At 34.5% G+C, this 23,256-nt stretch overlaps 1 protein-coding gene across 2 annotated transcripts in view; it reads left to right on the top strand.

The window, feature by feature from the left end:
- Positions 1-2,919: 2,919 nt before the first annotated feature.
- The window catches only part of LOC126824224 (calcium/calmodulin-dependent protein kinase kinase 1), an 88,252-nt gene continuing 67,915 nt past the window's right edge, over positions 2,920-23,256 (top strand). The window contains exons 1-2 of one of the 2 annotated variants that reach the window (XM_050553411.2): positions 2,920-3,018; positions 17,936-18,020. The gene's annotated coding sequence lies outside the window, so the exon portion shown is untranslated. Of the gene's footprint in view, positions 3,019-17,747; positions 17,805-17,935; positions 18,021-23,256 lie in introns of those variants that run through there. The other variant, XM_050553413.1, reaches the window with a different exon arrangement.

The following is a 23,256-nucleotide window of genomic DNA, read 5'->3' on the forward strand; positions in this document are numbered from 1 at the left end:
GATAACTGGTAATTATATAATTAAGAAAGAGTATCATATTCACATGTGGGAGCCACGGTGACTCAGTAAGTAGGATGTTGGCTTGCTAACCTAGAACCTTGACAGTTGGAATACGGAATAAGAGTAGGCCACAGCACAGCTGTCCTGGCAAAATTTCCCTCATTGCACACAGCATGGTATTTGCCTGTCTTTGTTAGCCCAGTAGGAGCAGAACAGTAGGACGTTAAACCCCATTTCATTTCATATATTCACATATATACAATGTCCCATTATATTTTATTTTTTTATCATTGCTTGACAAATACTAGAGAACCCTAGTGACACAGCCATAAAAAGTAAGTGTACTTTATAGAATGGTGTCCCATGTAGTTTTTATGTCGAGTATTGTAATGACAAACCTGATGTTCAAAAAAAATATGCTACTCAAAATAACAATCTTCTATATGTCAATAGTAGTCATGTATTGTAGGTTTTACTGTCTAAATAACGCACTTACACACAGACGAAAAGGAATGTATTATGACTTTTTTAATAAAAAACGTTCATTTTCATATTTTTGCTTAACAAAGAGTCTTTACAACTCAATGGTAGCAATTCTTCTAGTTCTAATTGTTGTAGTGATTAGCTTCTAGAGATCTGTTTCAATTGTCAATATTCCATGGTCTATGAAAACACCACAGCCATGATATGAAAGGAGATCAATACAATAAAGACAATAGTTTTACACCACATTTCTGGACACACTATCCACATACTATCAGAGGTGTTCACTTCTGACATTTAAAAAGAAAATGAAAATTACACATTTCAGCCACAACCATACCCTGTAACCTGAACATTATTCTGTCAACAGGAAAATAGAGTTGGTAAAAGGAGGTGTTACAAAATGTCAAATTGGTAACTTAAAACTTTTTACATTCAAATAAACTGTTTCATCTTGCACTTGGTAACTTAATGTACTAGGCTAATTATTTATTCCTTCAGAAGAACCGATCATGTTGAAGAGGTTTTTTTTCTTATTTGGTTGATTGTTTGTTGTATTCCCCAAGGCCATTTTCTTTTTTAGATGGAATTATCAAAATTGAAAACTAGACAGGATGCTTGGACATAAAATTTCCAAATTAACTTCAACATGCACAAAATGGGTGTGCAGCCTTTTATCTGTTTTAGCCTTAAGATATAGATTGAATATTTTATATCGTTACATTATTCTAGAAAAACAGTTCCTACTATCATACTGTTTCTAGAAAAACAGAAGTTCCTACTATCTTACTGTTTCTAGAAAAACAGAAGTTCCTACTATCTTACTGTTTCTAGAAAAACATAAGTTCATGCTATCATATTGTTTCTAGAAAAAAAAATAGAAGTTCTTACAGTCATACTGTGTCTAGAAAAATAGACATTTCTATCATCAAACTATTTCTAGAAAAAAATATAAGTTCCGGCTACCATAAAACTTGGTACAGTACCAAAATCCATAAAATATGATATGCTTGTACCACAGCATTGCTGAAGAAACCCAGCCTAATTAGTTTCTCAAGTCTATTGGAACTGATTTTGGGGTATTTGTTATTCAAATGTTAATTGAAACAAATGGAATTTGATTCGAATTGTGTCTCCCATATGTAATATTTAGTAATATAAAACAATGCTATCAACTAATATGAAAAATAAATAGATATAGAATATATATTGATTTAACAGATTCACATTATCTAGAAATCTGAAAATAAACCGATTCCTTATCGACTAACCACAACAGTATATCAATTAACCGCAACAGTATATTGACTAACCACAACAGTATATCAACTAACAGTATATTGACTAACCGACTCAGTCCATTGACTAATACTATTTTGACTAACCACAACAGTATACCAATTAATCGCAACAGTATATAGACTAACCACAACAATATGTCAACCAACCACAACAGTACATTAACTGGATGAACTTTGTCATCCTTGAATGGACTTTGCTAAGTTTAGAGCAAAAGAGCCTTGCCAAACAAACAAGGAAGATGGGCACACACCACACAGAGTGCCATAAGAAAAATTTGAATAAGAATTTATTCAAAATTGCTTGCCTTATTTTAACTAAAATATTATAGCCCGTTATAAAACTTTTGTTGTATTAATGTATCAAATTCATCAATAAGAAACCATATGCAAAGGTATATCATCAATTCTGGATCTGGAGGTATATCATCATTTCTGTATCTGAACTTATATTATCAATTCTGGATTTGAAGGTATATCATCAATTATGTATCTGAAGTTATATCATCTATTCTGGATCTGAAGTTCTATATCTTTAAGTCTGGATCTAAAGTTCTATATCTTTAAGTCTGGATCTAAAGTTCTATATCTTTAAGTCTGGATCTAAAGTTCTATATCTTTAAGTCTGGATCTAAAGTTAAAAATGATAACTTACATGGACTGAAAATCATATTTTGACCCATTGTTTATGTCACGAGAATTATTAAATCATGATGCTGATTATAATATTGTTTTCATGTTGTTTATCAGTGTACATGCTAGACCTCTTGTACAAACGGCATAACAAATAAAGTGATAATCCCAACTACATGTATCACACATTCTATACTGATCCTAGATAATCACTGTTGACACACACAATAGCCACTGACATGTGCAAAATTCAAATAAATGTTTTCATAATGAGCCTTTATTCTCTTTTATCCCTAACAAGATACGACCAGAAAGCAAATCAATCGCTTTGAAAAGCGATTTGTTTACTCTACGAAGTCACGGAATTAAGGCGTAACTAGTTTTTTATTGTTAGTTTTTGATCCTGTTTACTGGGGCTTGTCAATCTATATGACAAATACTTGTATGTAGGAACCAGTTGAATGGTTCTGTTGACTAAAGCTTTAGTTACAGCTCAGCTTTACATAAACACTTTTCATTGGTACTACTTGATATCAACTGTTCAGGGCATGTGATAAACTCTTAAGCTTAATCAATGATGAACTGAGATGCTATCAGATATAAGGTTTGTATGATTTATCTTGACACAAATGTACCTGGTATTATTTGCTGAAGCCATCTCTTTAATCAAATTATATGGTTTTGTGTATTTTGAAAGATACAGCTTCTTTCATTGAAGAAGTTTATCACAAAGATCAATAAGGAATGTTCAATTTATTTAAACATATATATATAAGGTATCAACTTGACTTGAGTAATATAATCAACTATAGTGATCTAGTGAGTTAATTAAAATGCAGTGAGTTTGTGTTAAGATGAGTGATAAGCAGATTTGTTACAACTGAGTAAAAAAAAGACTTTAGAAGGATTTATTTTATCTCTCTAATATAGAAGGTAAATAAATAAAGTTTAGTGTAGTAGAATAAACTGATTAGATCAGTCAAATCTTTAAATTCATTGGCCATGAAACATGATTAAATCATCTAATTGATATTGAATTGTTTCATTGGTATTTATTAATTGAACTGGAAATACATAGGAAATAATTCTATGGCATACAATTATACTGTTGATAACTGATCGATGTTTCAATTAGACTTCTCTCGTCTTTATCAAGCAATGGGCGATGGGTTGGGGGGGGGGGGTATGACCGAATGGTTAGGGCATACACGTTGTATCATAAGGTCTGTCATTGAGTCACCTGACGTGGTTTTGATTCCCTGTGTATATGTGACAAGGAGTAATTTCGTCTGTCCAACATCTTGGAATTTCTCTGTGTCCTCTGGTTCCCTTCCACTGCTAAAGACCCCTACGTGCAAGCGAATTATTGCCATATTTAAGAAAATAGTCTATTAATACGCATAGACTAATATGGCATTTGATTTACATAATTGAAAATACTCCTTTTGGAAACCCAGTAAAAAATGAGACTTCTCTTTAAAGTTCAGATAGTATTAAGGTTAAAGATGGAAACCAACGATGGCTCAGTGTGTATAAGTCACTGTACATGTCTCACCAGGAGGTATAACTTTAGTGGAAGTGGACATTCACAAACTATAAAGAATCCTGGTTAAAATGTCACTCAGTAATAAACAGTGATTGTATTTTATAGAATTATGTTCTGTATATTGATCTTGAATATGAAAGATGTTTGTTTTATTACATTTATATGGCAGTTTGAATGTTTTCATCAATGAGAAGTGAGAACTAATATTATTTATAGTTCAAGTATATGAAACAAGTAAATAGAAGTGGCTGGGAAGAAAAACAGTTTGTAATTCCCTGAGAAATTTGATATTTTAGAGGAAATGCAAATGACGCATCAAGTCTTTAACTGAATTGTGTTCAACAAGTAGTTAAGTCTATGGTTATCTTTTAATAAAACCCTGTAAAATAAGATTTGTATCATACAGTTGATAGTGCAGAAGCTCCGAAACTATAGAATAGGCTTCCTTGTAATTTACAAAGTAGCCGATCTATAGCTATTTTTAAAGGGACAATAACACTCTTGCTGGCTTGACAGCTCCAGAAAATAAATAATAGCCTTATTCTAAGTACTAGATGATTAAGTGTCCTACCTGTTGTGTAAATTATCCATTACATCTTATTTAAAAAGGTTTACGTTAGGCTTTTCAAATCATTTAGTTGTATTTTTCCAATTTTTTAAATTAGGTGTGTTAAGATGAAATTTGTATCACCAATTAATTGGAATATTGTAAAATAGTACAATTTGTTGACCAGAATAAAGATTGGGACATATTATTCAGTTACAACAAGAGTGGTATTGAGCCTTTAAGAAAAAAATTGAAATTCCATTTATTTGAAGAGGTTTCGACTAATAATCATTTACTTCTATGTTGTATTTTATGCGTTTTGTGTTTATCATTCACCATTTAAATTATAAATTAAACTTAAAGGTACGTTCCCAGAAAAGTATTTATCGGGTGGTTATTTTCTATAAAAGTATGGCAGTTTTGGTATATATAGAAAGTAGAAATATCCAGTCTTACTAGAAATATACTGGATTCCCTGAAAAACACTTATGGGTCGCATACAGGACAAAAATGTACGTGTTTCCCTAATCGACAGCCCGATGATTAGGAGTGTCTGCACGCGTGAAGTCGAAAGTTGCACGCGGAGATTGAGCGCTTGATGTACATGTTGATAAACTTTATGAAGAGTTAGACGTACAACACTTTCTGAGATAAAAATCACGGAAAAAGACGGGGGCAGTGGATAATCCGAGAATTTAATTAGACTTTGATATTTGTAATAAATAGTCCGCGATAAAGGCAACATCGTCTTGTGTATGCAATATGAATTCTCCTCTGTCTTCGCACTCGTTTTGTCACGTGACACAAACATGACCTCTTTTGATCGATTTTTTATAGGCGGCAATTCCCTGACAATTGCAATGTTTTGAGAAGGATTTGAAGCAAAATTATGATTAAATTAATTAGTTTGAACATGTTTTTGTCCAAATATATCATCAAATCACCCAGTTTGTACCCGGGAATGTATCTTTAACAGCAAATATGATTAAGGAGCAATTATACCAAAAAATTGTTAGAATTAAAGAATTCCTTGCAAACTACAATATTGTGAAAGTTGATTCCCTAATAATAGTATTAGTCCAACAATTATGTTTCAATTCCGTATATACAATATGATGAATTCAAAATTCCATCGATCTACATATCCTGCTCCTCTATGTAGCCTGGAGGTCGGGTGTTCGACCCTTGCATTGGCCGAGAAAGTTCATCCAGATTTTCTGCGTGGTTTCCCCCTTGTCAGTGATGCAGAACGGAGGGCCTGACAAGGACAGCTGTCTAGTCGTTCGGATGGGACAAAAACCTGAGGTCCTGTGTACATATTGGCGTGCACATAAAAGATCCCTTGACAGTTGGAATTCGATATAAGAGTAGGCCATAGTGCCCTGTCCAGGCAAAATTTCCCTCATAGCACACTGTATGGCGTATGCCCGTCTTCATTAGCCAAGTTCAGGGCAGAACAGTAGGATGTTAAACACCATTTCATTTCATTTCATTTCTATGTACCGGTAACAACGATGCATCCATCTTTCTTTGCTGTGAACTAAATTGATGGGATGTTTTTAAACCTGATTAAATCCAAGTTATGAGATTATCCAGCAGTGGTATTTTCACTGTGTTTTATTAATCAATCAGGATTAAGCCTTGAGAAATTTGATATTTTCTAAAAAAAAAAATGCAAATCATGCTTTATTATTTGTTTGATAAAGAAATATATTATAAGATATATGAAAAGAAATCAAACTACATATTTTAAACTAGCGCTTTCAGTTCCATCGGAACCTCTTCAATCTTTAATAACTATATATATATATATATATATATATATATATATATATATATATATATATATATATATATATATATATATATATGTAACAGCTTTGAAGTGTGGAAAGTTTTGTAATGTTAAATTTTTAAATACTGTTAGTAAAGATTATGAAATAACAGGGAGATGTTGAAATATGGCCGATATAGATATATATAGTAGCATTTACCGGATTAATTAAACTATGTCATTGAAAGTATTGTCATATTGAATATATTGGGTTAGGTTTAAATATGTTACTATTTATAGTATATATGACATATTCCATAGAATGTATATCATTGTCAACATATTCATTCATACATTGACAACAACATTATTTAGTAAAGCTCATATATCAATACAGACAAGATAGGATTTGAATGGATGTACAACTTGTGGTTTAAAGTTTTACTAATGGATGAATAAAAAGTATGTATAGTTTTTCAACCCCTGTAAAAGAATAATAGGAGCTGCGACCTATAGATTTGTAAGTGGTGGAGTGTACCATTAATGAAGTTTATTTAAGTCAAATTTCGTAATCTCAATTCCAGGCTTGTACGTGAATCAAGTGTACCCTGCCAAACCTTTTGTGTTTGCTCCTGATCCTCTTATTTCTGCCATTGCTATAGACCCCATGTGTAAGCAATATAAACTATTAAAATTAAGATGTACCATATGTTAGTCCCAAAATGACTTAGTTTATGTTGAGATATAGAACATGAGGTTTAATTATGGTATGTGGTGGAGATACATGCTTTTTAGGATGGAGGGGAGTTGGTTCTTTTTTTGTACGACAGCTAATTAAGTATTCAATTATCTGAGATGAGATGAACCATTTTCTGTCATTGGACTTATTTAAACTTGTTGTAAATCTGTGGTCAGCAGATAGAGAGAGAGACAGAGTGGGGGTTAATGTCCAATCAACAACATGATTCAATTTCATTTCATTAATTTGGTTGCACTTTGAGGTCTTTAGTAGTGGGAGGAAATGGGGGGGGGGACGAAGAGAAAACACACAAGGTTGAGCAGGTGACCCTACTCCTTGTCATGTAGAAGTGTGGGATCATAACCACACCATTTGACTCAATGACAGACCTTGATCCTAAAAACAGCCATTAGACCACTAGACCACCCAACCGCTTCGGTCCTGATGGATCAATGCCAAGAATGATATATTGCACCTCAACTAAGTATTAAAATATGAGTAAAGAATTATGTAAAACAAAAGTACTGGTTATTAAAAAATCTATAAGATTATATAGAATAGATTTACATGGTTGTGAAGTGTAAGAAAATTTTGCCGAGGGAATTTTAAAAATCAATTTTTTTGAATTATGTTTAAGATGTAAACATAAAAACTCTCATTAAAACTGTACTTCTAAGTACCGGGGGATCACATGGGTAAGTGGGTAAGACGCTGGCTCGCTAGTCTGGGGGTCGGGTGTTCGATCCCTGCATTGGCCGAGAAAGTTCATCCAGATTTTCCGGCATGGTTTCCCCTTGTCAGTGATGCAGGACAGAGGGCCTGAAAAGGACAGCTGTCTAGTGGTTCGGATGGGACAAAAAACCAAGGTCCCCTGTACATATCGGTGTGCACATAAAAGATCCCTTGGCAGTTGGAATTCGATATAAGAGTAGGCTGTAGCACCGCTGCCTGGGCAAAATTCCCCTCATAGCACACTGTATGGCGTATGCCCGTCTTCATTAGCACAGTTTAGGAGCAGAACAGTAGGACGTTAAACCACATTTCATTTCATTTCATTTTACTTCTTAATACCAGATGAAAATACAACTATTTTGTAACTATATTAATCTTGAAGAGATAATGAACTCTATTCTTTGGAATCTTAAAATAGACAAAAACAGACCTAAAAGAACAAATTAATTATGTGAAACTACGCAAACACTCTACAGTCCATTCTACACATTTTTTTTAATTATTATTTTGTCGTTTGTGAATCAGCCATATATATTTAGTTCCACATTGTCTTCTAGGATAGATTTTTCTTTGTTTATTACAAATGGTGCTGAAAACTATTTGCCCATAGAGTACACATACTGATTTTCACGGAAAGATAACAACATCAGTATTGATTGAAATGGACCAATATTGAATGCTAATTCATGTTTTTAATTTTCAATATTATAGAAGATATTGATTTACAGGTTTAATTTTTTAAAGCATGGGGGGGGGGGGGGTGGCCAAATGCTTGATGCGTGCGCGTTGCATCAATAGATCTGTCATTGAGTCAATGACTCAATGTACGGGATAAGGAGTAGGATCGTCTGTACAACCACATGGGTTTTCTCCAGGTCCTCCAGTTTCTCTAAAGACCCCTATGTACAAGTGAATTAATGAAATAATATTCAACCATATGTTAGTCCTGAAATGACTTAGTTTGTGTCGAGTGAATGTTAAACCCCCCCTTTCTCTCTCTCTCTCTCTCTCTCTCTCTCTCCTTTAATTATATAGGTTAGTGTCAATGAAGGTATTGTTAAGCTTCTGTATATAGATTACAACAAGTACCAGTCGGAAGTAAAAAATAAACTATCATTAATATTATTGTATATGATGATTAATTATCTTCACGTTTATTTCATTCTTGACATTTCTAGGTCAGATTTACTAATGGTAAACGAGGGTCTGTGACATTTCACATAATGAAAAACTATTATAACATTTCATTTCTGAAAGCATGACATGGTTATTAGCTTAAACATAATAAACAGATTTCTAAAAGCAAACAAAAGGGATTATAATGATCATGGGTGGTCGATTAGAAGTGTCAAGCTTAAGTAGCAATATTGATAAAAAAAAATTCATCATCTTGAAGCTTATTGGGGTTGGTTGGGTGACCGAATGGTTAACCTGTGCACCTGAAATCACAAGGTCTGTCATAAATGTCTAATTAATAGTTTATATAACATTTAATGCCTAAAGAAAGACCTGCAATAGGCAGATTTAGTTCTTGTAATGCCTCTTTAAGAAAACAAAATCTAAACATGTTAAAAAGTAGGCCTCAGTGAGTAAGACATTGGCTCGCTAACCTGGAGATCCTATGTTCGATCCAGGTGTTGGCCGAGAAAGTTCATCAGGATTTTCCGGAGTGGTTCCCCAGTGTCAGTGATGGAGGACCGAGGCCCTGGCAAAGGACAGCGTATAGTGGATCTGATTGGACCAAAAAATAGGATTCCATGCACACATTGGCCTGCATGTAAAGGAACCCTTGGCAGTGGGAATTTGATATCTAGAGTAGGCCATAGTGCTGCTGTCCAAGTAAAACTTCCTTCATAGCACACTCTATGCCGCATGCCTGTCTTCATTAGCCAAGTATCAGCAAAAAGTAGGATATTAAACCCCCATTTCATTTAGAATCAGAACATGGTTAAAAACCTGTTCAGAGAGAAGAGAAAAATGAGAATTAACATCCACTTGACACAAACTAGGTCATTTTGGGTCTAACATTGTTCAATTTTATTTCAATAATTCGCCTGTACTTAGAGGTCTTTAACAGTGGGAGGAAACCAGAAAACCCGGAGAAAACCCACAAGGTTGGACAGACGAACCTACTCCTTGTCACATACAACTGGTGAATCGAACCAGTCATTTGACTCAGTAACAGACCTTATGATGAAACATGCACACGTTAACCATTCGCCCCCCCCCCCCAAAAAAAACCTTTTTAGATGTCAAGTTAAAAAATAAAAAATTAAAATGTATGTTAATCTCAGAATAGCAGAAGTATTTTATTCTTCAACTTGTGTGGTTAGATCAGCATTAAAAAACAATTAAGAGGAGTATTTTATTTAATTCTCACATACTTAAGATAGTCTCGTAGGAGCAAGTATACAGATTCCTTTATTTGTACTTTAGATGTAGAATGTGGAAAGTTTTGTAATGTTGAAAGGTTGTGAAATACCAGGGAGATGTTGAAATGTGGCCAATGTTATATATAGAGTTTAATGTCTTACTTATCTGCACCAACCAGCAGGCTAATGAAAAAATGGGCATATGCCATGCAGTGTATTGCGAGAGCGAGAGATATTTTGCCCAGGCAGCAGCACTACAGCCTATTCTTATGTTGATTTCCAACTGTCAGGGAAAGTGTCTTTAAAGGACAATATTTGTTGTAAGCCATTATTACATATGTGATTGAACTGGTTAAACATGTTCCAAATATAATTTTAACACAGAGATCATTGCTACAATAGATGCGTAATGAAGATTTCAAGAACCGCCTGACACCAATATTGTCCTTTAACATGCTGCCCTTAGTAAACCATGTCATGTGTTATTTTTGTCCTGACAGGGGATCTACAGCATATTATTATTTCATTTTCCAACTCTTGGTGGGTCTTGAACTTGCTGCCAATGGTCTACATGGACGTCCGTTTTTTATCCCATCCGAATGACTAGACACTTTCCTTGTGATAGGGAAAGCGGGCTAGAAAGTTCTTGCATGTCCTCAAGACTCAAGTATAGCACCTAGCTGGTACTGAGAAATGTAAATAGGAAATAGATATTATTGAAATAAATGTTTTATTCAAATTAACTATAAATCAACCACATTAAAACACGGACCCCCATTCACACCTGAAATTAAATATAAATCAACTACATCAAAACACAGACCCTCGTTCACACCTGAAATTAAATATAAATCAACCACATTAAAGCATGGATCCACATTAACACCAGCTTGTGGAATTGTACGGCAGCTTGCACAACAAAAAGTGAACAACATTAATTTCAAATTCCAAAAAATAATTTTAATTTCACTCTTTGATTGGATGCTCCTATCGCACCGCAAATTTGAGAGTTTTCTGCGGTTCATCCGGTTTCGTCCAATTGCTAAAGACCACTATGCACAAGCAAATTATTGAAATAAAATTGAATCATATGTTAGTCCCAAAATATCCTAGTTTGTAGACATTAAAACCTCTCTTTCTCTTTCTCTCTCTCTCTCTCTCTCTCTCTGTTTCATTGTTCAGTTTATCCTTTAATGAGAATTCCATTAGTGATTGTTAGACACCTGAATTAAGATTAAGACAAATGAATGTAATGATGATTAAGTGAATGTAACAGCACTATCTGTGTATTAGATAACAAACAAATGAATTGGGTCTTTTAATCTATAAAACATTATCTAGATCTTCACTAACCTAGTTATCTGAATAGAAGGGTTCCAGACCATCGTTTCCTCCCGTGATCGATACTAAAATCTATTATAGAAGGTAAACATCCCGGTTCAGATGACAAGTTTACTGTTACAAATAAAATAAGGACTCGGATCAACAACAAACAAGGACGTCGGTGGGTCACGCTGACTTATAGTCATTTTCACGTTTTTGGTTATGAATTGAAATGAAATGAAATGGGGTTTAACGTCCTACTGTTCTGCTTCGAACTGGGCTAATGAAGACAGGCATATGCCATACAGTGTGCTATGAGGGAAATTTTGCCTGGACAGCGGCACTACAGCCTACTCTTATATCAAATTTCAACTGTCAAGGGATCTTTTATGTGCATGCCAATGTGTACACGGGGCCTACGTTCTATGGGGGTAATCCGAATGACCAGACAGCGGTCCTAGTCGGGCCCTCTGTCCTGCATCACTGACAATTAAGGGGGAACCACGCCAGAAAATCTGGATGAACTTTCTCTGCCAATGCAGGGATCGAACACCCTACCTCCAGGCTAGCGAGCCAGCATCTTACCCACTTACCCATTTTTGGTTATGGAAAGGGGGTATCTGGTATCGTGTAGTTTTGCTGTTTTAGTGAGATTTTCTGTATTTAATTGTTGGCAAATTGTTAAAATTTGTTGAGAATCATCGAAAACTATTGGGCTCCTACTGTCGCATAGTTTAAAATGGTCTGTCTAGATTAGATAATGCACGAACTTCAGCTGCTAAAACAGAAATGAAATGAAATGGGGTTTAACGTCCTACTATTCTTCTCTGACAGGGATAATGAAGACGCGCTGCTAAAACAGCACAATTACATGATACCTGAGTTGTAGAGTATGATGCACGGATGTTTATAAATTTCTTATGTACATAAACATTTTACCAGATAAACCATGACAAACTCAGTGTGCTACTTGTACAAACAGAAAGTATGACAGCACTCAGGGAATATGTTTCCTGCCATTTGATCTCACTGGTATATACACATATCTGAATAGACTTGATAGAGAATTTGTGAACACATTACATTAAAAGATAAATATGCAGAATATTGACTGTCTTTTAGAATAGAATACCTGTACTTTGGTCATTTTAAGACTAACATAGAAATAAAAATTACCTATCCCAAGAATTGCAATGCGGACAGAGGTAAGTTGGACAGGAAAGCAGCATTTCTGCCTACTCATTTTCGAATGGCAAATGCCAAGGATTTTTTAATGTGATCAATTATACACGTTTTCCATGATGCACAACCCCAGATAGTTTAGTAGAGGGCTTGACAAATCCCGATGGTTCTTCTCTTCCAGAGCCCTACCTCTCAACTTCTGCTGTCTCCATTTTGACATTTGATGTACATGATTACCATAATTGAACTGTAGAAACTCTTTATTTTTTAAGTTGTAACTAAACGATTAAAAAATATCCAAATATCCATCTGCATTTAATGGTTTAAACATGTATTATATTTATATATACATTTGATATGCATGATTACCATAATAGAACTGTAGGAACTCTTATTTTTGAAGTCGTGACTAAGCAATTAATGACAATCCATCTCCCTTTAATCGTTTAAACATGTATTATATATGTATATAAAATATCAAGTGTTCACTTAACCTTATATTGTATATATTTACCTACCTTATGTCAGCTTTCATTCTTAAAGGATCAATATACTCAATAGTTCTGAATGTCAAACATATTGATTATATTTAACCTAGTACAAATGTCAATGATGTACCTGAAGACAATTTGAAGGGATTATAAAATTACAGATCTTTAGTCAACAGTAGTTAAATGTAAGATAACATTTTTGTGGTTAAATATTATCACATTTGTTTTATTTTTTAATCTTTATCCAATTTTTAATTTTTTGGAGCCACAGTGGCACAGTGAGTATTGCGCAAGCTCACTAATGATAATTGTCCCCCGCCTTTCGATTGGTTGATGCTTTGGGACACGATAACTTTAGTTCTTATTAAGTGAGTGTGATGAAACTTGGTGTATAGTTTCATTACATCAATACCTTGACTAAGTTTGATAATGAGCATTTTCTGCTCGGGGTAAGCAGAGCGATAAGCAATTTGATTGGCCAAAACTTTGGAACACAATAACTCTCCTTCTAATTGAGCTAAAATGTTCAAACTTGGTGTAGGTGTTTATTAGGTCAATCCCTTGATGGAGTGTGAAAGTAGAGAAAAGCAATTTGATTGGTTGATGCTTTGGGACACGATAACTTTTGTTCCAATTAAATGAGAGCGATGAAACTTGGTGTATAGTTTCATTACATCAATACCTTGACTAAGTTCGATATTGAGCATTTTCTGCTCAGGGTAAGCAGACGGATAAGCAATTTGATTGGCAGAGACTTTGGAACACAATAACTCTTCTTCTAATTGAGCTAGAATGTTCAAACTTGGTGTAGGTGTTTTTGAGGTCAATGCCTTGATGGAGTGCGAAGATTAGCATTTTCTGCTTATGGTAAGTAGAGATAAGCAATTTGATTGGTTGATGCTTTGGGACACAATAACTTTAGTTCTAATTAAGTGAGAGTGATGAAACTTGGTGTATCGTTTCATTACATCAATACCTTGACTAAGTTTGATGATGAGAATTGTCTGCTAAGGCTAAGGAGCAATAAACATTTTGATTGGTCAAGACTTTGGAACATAACAACTCTGCTTCTAATTGAGGTAGAATGTTTAAACTTGATGTAGATGTTTGTCTTGACCGAGTTCAATGATTAACATATCGAGCTAAAGCTAAGCAGAGATAAGCAGTTTCCTAGGTCGATGCTTTGGGACAAGATAACTTTGATTCTATCTGATAGAGAGTGATGCAACTTAGTGTATAGTTGATAATCAGTTTGATTGCTCGATACTTTTGAAAAAAATAAATGTGCAATTAATTAATATGTGTCATCTATTTATTTGGGGATTTCGGTGGGGGACATCAGCCTCACTGTTGGCTTGTTTAATATGAAATTTAGTGATAACAAGTATGAAAGTTAAACATTTAGTGATAACAAGTAAAGCAAACTGAAAAAAGATATTTTTGTAGCCTATTTTCAACATTTATGTTTATATTGTACTACGTAAATTAAACATACATCATACATTAGACATTAATTAACATATCCAGACCATAATCAACTCTAGATGGCATCGCTAGCCTGCATAACTCTCATTCTCGATTTAACGATTAAATGGATAATTGAGACTATGCTGTTTACCTTACTGACTTTAGTAATGAAGACCGAGGCTAGGCAGAAATTTCATTCGCTTAGTTCTCGGTTCATAGTGGATCAATTTGAATGGAATTTTTAGCAAATTGCCTTTACGTTATCTAGTTTTTAACTATTATAGTGAGAACTGCCAACTCGTTATTTCATTTCCCATAATGCATCTTTAAGATATTTAACTCATGTTCTTAAGAGTAATTTAGATCTGTTGTATTTTTTTTAATGATTTAAAATATTGAATAGGCAATGTGTTTGTTTAATGAGAGCAGTATGTCTAGTTTTTTTATAATGTCTTGTCACAAAGTTCTGTGATGTGGGGGGAGCCGCTGTAGTTCATTGAGTAAAACATTGGCTCTCTAACCAGGAGATCTTTGGTTTCGCTCCTGAGAAAGTTTATCAGAATTTTCTGGGATGCTTCCTCTTTGAGTCAGTGATGTAGGACAGAGGGCATGACAAGGGACAACAATCATTGAGTCAAGAGGGGTGGTTTTGATTCCCTGCTTGTACATGACAAGGAGTAGGGTCGCCTTTCCAACCTTGTGTGTTTTCTCCTTGTCCTCCCATTGCTCAAGACCCATAGCAAGCAAATTATGGAGGGAAAGATAGTTTAAATATATTTCAAAACAACAATTTATTTCTGAGACTGGGGGTTGTATGAAATAAAATTTAACCATATGTTAGTCTCAAAATGACCTAGTTTGTGTCAGGTGGATGTGAGACTCTCTCTCTTTCTCTCTCTCATTCTGAGATTAAAATATAGTTTGTATGCTCTTAAGTATGGGGTAGGGACGCCTGTCCAACCTAGTGGGTTTTCTCTGGGACCTCTCCCACTGATAAAGACCCCTACGAGCAAGCAAATTATTGAAATAAAATTAAACCATGTGTTAGTCCCAACATTAAACCCCATTTCTCTCTCTAGTCTCTCTCTCTCTTTAGAATGGGGAAGATACCAGAGAATCCAGGGTTAGGCAGATGACCCTGTTCTTTGTTGATGTCACAAGGACAGGTACTGTTATCAAATTGGGGGATGGAGGAATGGGAACCAGGGGATCAGGACCTCCCTCTTCAAATAATTGAAGTGTTTGTTTTATCTACCAGTGATAAAAGTATTGAAATGAAGAAAAAATGTTCACTAACTAAATCTTTTGGATATACTCTAAACAATTTGGTGACTCACTCTGATGTGTAACAACCATATTTGCCTTTTTTATACTTGATTTATATTGAACTTGAAATGTCACATATTATTTCTGATGATGTGCCAGTAGTAGCCAGTTTCCCTTTTTCAATCCCAAAAACTGAATTTGAGAAGCTAAGTCTGTGGAATTCAGTCCCCTTCTCACAAGTGCCATATACTTACTTGAATACAGTGCTGAATCTCTGTGAATGGCTACCAATAGCATGGATGGTGTATGTTCCTTGAGCCAAACTGGCATCTTTTTTTCTGCAATAGAAACAGCAGGGCCTAACAGGCAGCCAGTTGCTGTGATAGAAACAGGCAGCCATGGATAGAAACACTAGCAGACTGCTTTTTCTGTGATAGAAACTGATGGGCTTATAACTAGCATCTTCTTGCTGCGATAGAAAAAAGATACCGGATAATTGGGCTTTACCAGAACTCCCAGAAACCTGGGTAATAATTGTGTGAAATTACCACATTATTATTATTCTGCAGTCTATGATAATGTCTAGGTCATATGTTATTTTGTTATTTTCAATTCTGTTTTTAATTCCTGTCTTCATTAGCCCAGTTCGGAGTAAACCCCATTTCATTTCATTTTCTGTTTTTAATTTCAAATCTATAGAGTGTTATTTATTTATGCTTGGTTAATCATTAGAGACAGACAGCAATTAACCTGTCAGTCAATTTAGATTATGACAGACTGGTAAATAAAGTGGTTTATCTGTTAAAGATACATTATGGGAGATTAGATAAAGTGCTGACAGTTCTCGCTATAATAGTTAAAAACTAGATAATGTAAAGGTGATTTGTTGAAAATTTCAGTCAAATTGGTCCACTATGAACCGAGATATCAGCTTTGTAAATTTCCGCCTAGCCTCGTTCATCATTACTAAAGTTAGTACGTTAAAAAGCATAGTCTCGATTATCCATTGTTTTGATTTAATTATCAATGAGCGTTTTCAGCATATAGGATTCTAATCCAGTCGATATCGAAGGCTAGCCTTGACATCGAGAGTTGATTATGGTCTGGATAAGTTAATTAATGTCTAATTAATAATTTAGATAAGATTTCAGGCTTAAAGAAAGACCTGCGATAGGTAGATTTAGCCCTTGCATAATGCATTTTTAAGTTTCTTTAACTATTTTTTTTATTGCCTTAAGACTCATAATCCTTCAATGATTATATGTTTATGTTAACACTTTCATAGTAACTAAATTGCATCTATATAAAAAGACAGATGTATTATAGATAAAAACATTAGTTGGAGAGACCATTTGGGAACCTATATATATACTGGTTGGAGGTCTGATTTATAGGAATTATAAGTTTTTTAATTGTTGCTGTTATTTTTTTCTGAAATAAGTTGGATAGACCAGCTTTTGGAACCTATATACTGGGTTGGAGGTCTGATTTATTGGAAATTATAAGTTGTTAAATCGTTGCTGTTATTTTTTTCTGAAATCAAGTGTTGAAGATCCTTTCCAAGAATCTGTATTCAATCATGATAGTTAGAGAATATATGTCGACGAGCTACATACCCTGGAAGTTGAACGGTTTTATTACTTTCATAACCCTGTAATACTAAAAATGAATAAAATGGATATAAAAATATGTAATACTAGAATTTATATAAAAGACTGTGATACTAGTCTGTACATAAAAGTATGTAATTAGACAGTGTAATGTTAATTAATACTTAACGATCATTCACCTGTTGCTTTGTTTACCTAATGACGTCATCATAGTGAGTTAATGTCAAAGATTTTGGCAAATTTACAAAATATTTACGTCTTATATATGCTCTGTAGTATATATGTGATTTATTCCAATGAATTTTTTGTTTGAAGCATCTGCATATAAACAATAAGTTCTAGTATGTATATTTGGTACAGATAATAATTGTATTTAGGTCTTAGATTATTATTGATACATGGAGCTATAACAATTATATGTCAAACCAATTTGCATAAAATGTTTCAAATATATTTATTTATATCTTTACAGGTGCCAGTAATCTGTGTTCTGTGAGTGTCCCTGTACCTCAATATACCACACGGCCACGACGGCCCCCTAAAATAGGGGACATCAGGTAAGAAATAAATTTATTTATTGTCTTTATTAAAACTGGCTCCAAGAATACAAGAGAAATGAAATAAAATGGGGTTTAAGGTCCTACTCTTTTGCTCCGAACTGGGCTAAAGAAGACTGGCATACACCATAAAGTGTGCTATGAGGGAAATTTTGCCCGGACAGCGGCACTACGGCCTATTTATATCGAATTCCAACTGTCAAGTGATCTTTTACATGTGTACACAGGACCTTGTTTTTTGTACCATCCGAATGACCTAGATAGCTGCCCTTGTCAGGCCCTCCTGCCCTTGTCAGGCCCTCCGTCCTGTATCACTGAAATGGGAACCATGCCGGAAAATCTGAATGAATTTTCTCAGCCAATGCAGGGATCGAGCACCCGACCTCCAGGCAAACACCCGACCTCCAGGCTAGCGAGCCAGCGTCTTACGTGCACACCCCCCCCTCCCGAATACAAGAGAAATGTCATATGGTGTATATACTCAAGACTGAGGTTATTCTGATAAAAGATGGAATATGAATAGAGAAATGTGAGGTAGAAGAATTCACATCATGTTATTCGTGGTGCTTGCCTCCTGGGTTGATCTTATCTCCGTCATACTGAGAATGAGAAATGTAACAAAATATCCTACATTTCTGCACCTATCCGGCTAATGAAGATGGGCATACACCATACAGTCTGCTATGATGTAAATTTCTGCCTACTCTTTTGTTGAATTCCAACTGCCAAGGGTTCTTTGAAGTGCATGCCAACGTGTGCGAGAGACTTCAGCTTTTGTACCATCCCGACGACTAGACACTAGAAATGCATGTGAGAATTCTAACAAAAGTTTTTCGGTCAACACCTGGATGAAATTTCTGACCGTCTGGTTAGTGAGCCAGCACCCTACTCCCTGAACAATCTTGGCTCCTTAATTGGAGATGATATGAACTGTTTATAGAACAGCAAGTCTGGAAATAAGGCACCTGCCACAGACAATGTCAGGTACAGATTGTGGCTTTGTCAGGCACAAAACCTCTGATGCCTGTCATTTTGTCCGGCATTGACTTGTCTTTTTATTGATATTATTTATACATGTCTGGCACTAAGATGAAAATGTTGGGTACTATTTCATTAGTGTCGGACATTTTGTCAGGTGCATTTAAAACAGTTATTTCCAGGCCTGTAGCATATTCAAGTTGGCTATTTGAAATTAAGAATGTCCTGACTACATCAAGTTTAAAATAACCTTTGTATAAAAAAAGAACAGAAACAGTTTAACTCCCCAAATTCCACTTGAGAAGTATTTGTTTAAAAGATATAGACGGAATTAAAACTGGTGTTATGTAATAGATGGAATTTAAATTTTATACCAATTTGTACCTACCGGTAATGCATGTATAGAGTGCCAATCTCAAACAACAATTTGCCAAAATTACATTTTCCAGAACATAATTAAATATATACATTTAGAAAACAATAACTACACACACTTTATTAAAAATTCAACGATGTCTTTTCCTGCAGGGTGATATATAATTTTTGTCTAGGTTGTACACAAATTAAATAAATATAATAAAAATACAGCGCAATACACAGACATTATATAAATAAAACCACAATAGAAGAGAGAGAGGGGTCACATCCACCTGACAAAGACTAGGTCATTTTGAGACTAACATATTGTTCAATTTTATTTCATCCAACCCCCAGTCTCAGAAATAAATTGTTGTTTTGAAATATATTTAAACTACTTTTCCCTCCATAATTCGCTTGCTATGGGTCTTTAGCAATGGGAGGACCAGGAGAAAACACACATGACAATGAGTAGGGGTGCCTGTCCAACCTTGTGGGTTTTCTCCAAGTCCTCCGGTTTTCTCCCACTGCTAAAGACCCCTACATGCAGGCAAATTACTGAAATAAAATTGAACCATATGTTAGTCCCAAAATGGCCTAGTTTGTGTCAAGTGGACGTTAAACCCAATTTCTCACTTTCTCTCTTCACAATATTGTAATTTGTGAGAGATTTTTAATCTCTCAAATGACAGTAAGAAATTTTAATATTAGTTATATTGTTCTCTACTACATTGATGTGGACATTGTTTCTCACAAAAAGATACTTATCTAATTGTATAAACTGATTTTGTTTGTCACAGAATTAAATATATCCACACAAAATGGTTAATGCAAAAAAAAAACGCTAGAAAGAATGAGTAAAATGGATGAGATTTTTTTTGGCATAAATAGAATATTTATTTACTGATGTCATCAGATTTACGACAACCTACAGAGATGTACCCGTTTTAAATTTCTCACAACCTTCTGTTTCTGTCTCCAAATCTAATTCCTCGAAAGAAAATAATTTCATGAAATTAGATCTTTCACCTTTTACGTGATTGATTATGTGTTTTTCTTGAAATATGTAATAGTTGTTTTTGAGGTAGAAATGTTTTCTTAAAACTCAACTCTTCTTGAAAATATAAAGATAACAAGTATTTCAAGAAGGTCAAGCTTCCCATATACACAAAATTTCACTACTGAACACCCACAAAAACGACAGTCTCAAATAGAATATATATATTTTTTTTTTATTCGCCCACATGGAAATGTTAAAGTATATATTGGCGTTGCCTACGTCTGTTCGTCCACCGGTCCCGTCTGTCGTCCACAATTGCTTGTTGACACTCTAGAGGACAATGTTAATATTCGATTGACTTTAAATTTATACACAGTATTTACGGTCTTGAGATGAGGAAGCCTATTGATTTTCCGATAATTACTGCCAGAGTTATGACCCTTAATCACTTTGAAAAATCTTCTGGGTATTTAAGAGACTATTATACACAGTGTTTAAAGTTATGGAACGAAAAAACCTATAGAGTTTCAGAAATTTCCAATAATTAGTGCCTTGATGATTTTGAGAAATCTTTTGGACGTTCTAGGGGATAAAATTAATATCCTATTTATACACAGTATTTAACCTTGTCAGTGATGCAGGACGGAGGGGCTGACAAGGAAAGCTGTCTAGTCGTTCGGATGGGACGAAAAACCGAGGTCCCGTGTACACATTGGCGTGCACGTAAAAGATCCCTTGGCAGTTGGAATTCGATATAAGAGTAGGCCGTAGCACCGCTGCCTGGGCAAAATTCCCCTCATAGCACACTGTATGGCGTATGCCGTCTTCATTAGCCCAGGTTAGGAGCAGAACAGTAGGACGTTAAACCACATTTCATTTCAATACACAGTATTTAAAGTCAAAAGACGAACAATCCAAACAAATTCTAATGATTTCTGATAATAACTGAATGTTTTGTTACGTGTAAATGTTTTCATTACTGACAAAAGAAAAGAATGTGGCAACCCTTGTTGACTGCCGGACAACTTGGCTGCTGTGGGCAAACGTTTTGTTGCCTGGAAACATATCTTTGAAATATATGTGAACTGTTCGGCTTATTGGGTCTTTTTGTACTGTATTTCTATTTGATTTTCTGACGACATCAGAATCCAGCGCACATCTGTTGACTGGACTAGAAAATTAATCTCTATGATCACTGGAGTATACTTATATGTCTTTATGGATCCATACAAATCCTTGGTAATGCACATCAATAATTTGTCTCACCCTTGCTGATTGGTTATTTGTATGTGTAGTTAAACCAATCGTAATTTTGTCCGTCTTGGTATTGGATATAATGATGTCTCTAATTATATACACATGAGTAAATCCTATTGGCTAAAACTGGTGCTAATAATGTTAATTTCATGGACCAGTTTACTCAGTTATTGCCTAATGAAGTGCGAATAAAGTCCGCAGTTTCACAATATTACTGGAGGGCTAATAGTAATACCCGCCAGCTATTATCATGTAGGAAACAGATGTCTTCATAAAGAATGGTAATTACATTATCACAAGTGTCTCATCCGTGTTCTAACTTGACATATATTTATCTTCAGATATCAATATTGGTCTAATTGTAATAGCTTTAACGGTGTACAGAAACCTTGTAAATAAAGAAATAATATCAAAAGAAATAATATCTGTCAGTTTTCATTAGGATATTATACAACCAAATGATTTACCGTTAAACAACACAGACATTGCATATCTTCTTTTTGTTTTAATTTTTTTTTAAATTTACAATAGATAACTATTGTCTAGTGTTGTGAATGATAGTGGGCATGAAAAATGTAACCTAGTGGGTTACTTCCATAACAACAGGAACAACTGTATAATCTGGATATTAATTTATTCAACCAGCAACAACATTAAAATCAATTAATCAATTAAAATCAGTTAACAAGACAATAAAATGATATATATCCATATGAAAGTTAAATGTAATTTATATGACTTGGTTCTTAAGACACTAATTTTTAAAAGTTTATGTTTAGTTAGTTACCCAATAAAAGATTATTAAAATGTTGCCACAGTTTAATTAAAATGGTAAATAATGTAAGATTTATAAGACAACTGAATTGAGTGTACAAGAAGCTTAGTTAAATAGTAAATCATTAAAACAACCAGACAATGAACACATTTAGTTATATTAAAACAAATGTAGAAGATTAGTGTTTCATGAATGTACCCATTACTTTTATGATCTACATTTGATTTAGAATATAGATGACGATATTCACTATGTAATAAAATGATTAAAATTTATGAATGAAAATCATGAAAATATATTCTATAAGAATTGCTTTGAAATTCTTGGTTATACTTTTGCAATGCTTGGTATATACTTTTGAAATGCTTGGTTACTAAAATATCAGCCTTTTCATAAGAGGGAGAGAGAAATATAATTTTTAGACTAACATCGTACAATTCTACTTCAATGATTCACTTAGCACAAGTCATTTTGGGACTAACATATGGTTCAATTTTATTTCAATAATTCGCTTTCGGGTAGGAATCTTTAGCAGTAGGAGGAAACCGGAGGACCTGGAGAAAACCCACAAGGCTGAACAGGCACCCCTACTCTTTTCAGGTACAACAGGAGAATCGAAATCATGCCAGTTGACTCAATTACAGACCTTATGATTCAAAGCGCACATGCTAACCATTCGGCCATCCAACCCAGAGAAAACCCACTTGGTTGAGCAGGTGACCCTACCATACTCCTTGTTATGTACAGGCATAGGATCAAAACTATACCACTTGACTCAATAACAGCCCTTAAGATCTAAAGCACCCATGTTAGACCATTCCCCCCCCCACACCCCCAAATACTGTCATGATATTGGGTTGTTTCTTTTC

This window comes from Patella vulgata, chromosome 6, assembly GCF_932274485.2.
Source record: "Patella vulgata chromosome 6, xgPatVulg1.2, whole genome shotgun sequence".
In the NCBI taxonomy this organism is placed as follows: domain Eukaryota; kingdom Metazoa; phylum Mollusca; class Gastropoda; family Patellidae; genus Patella; species Patella vulgata.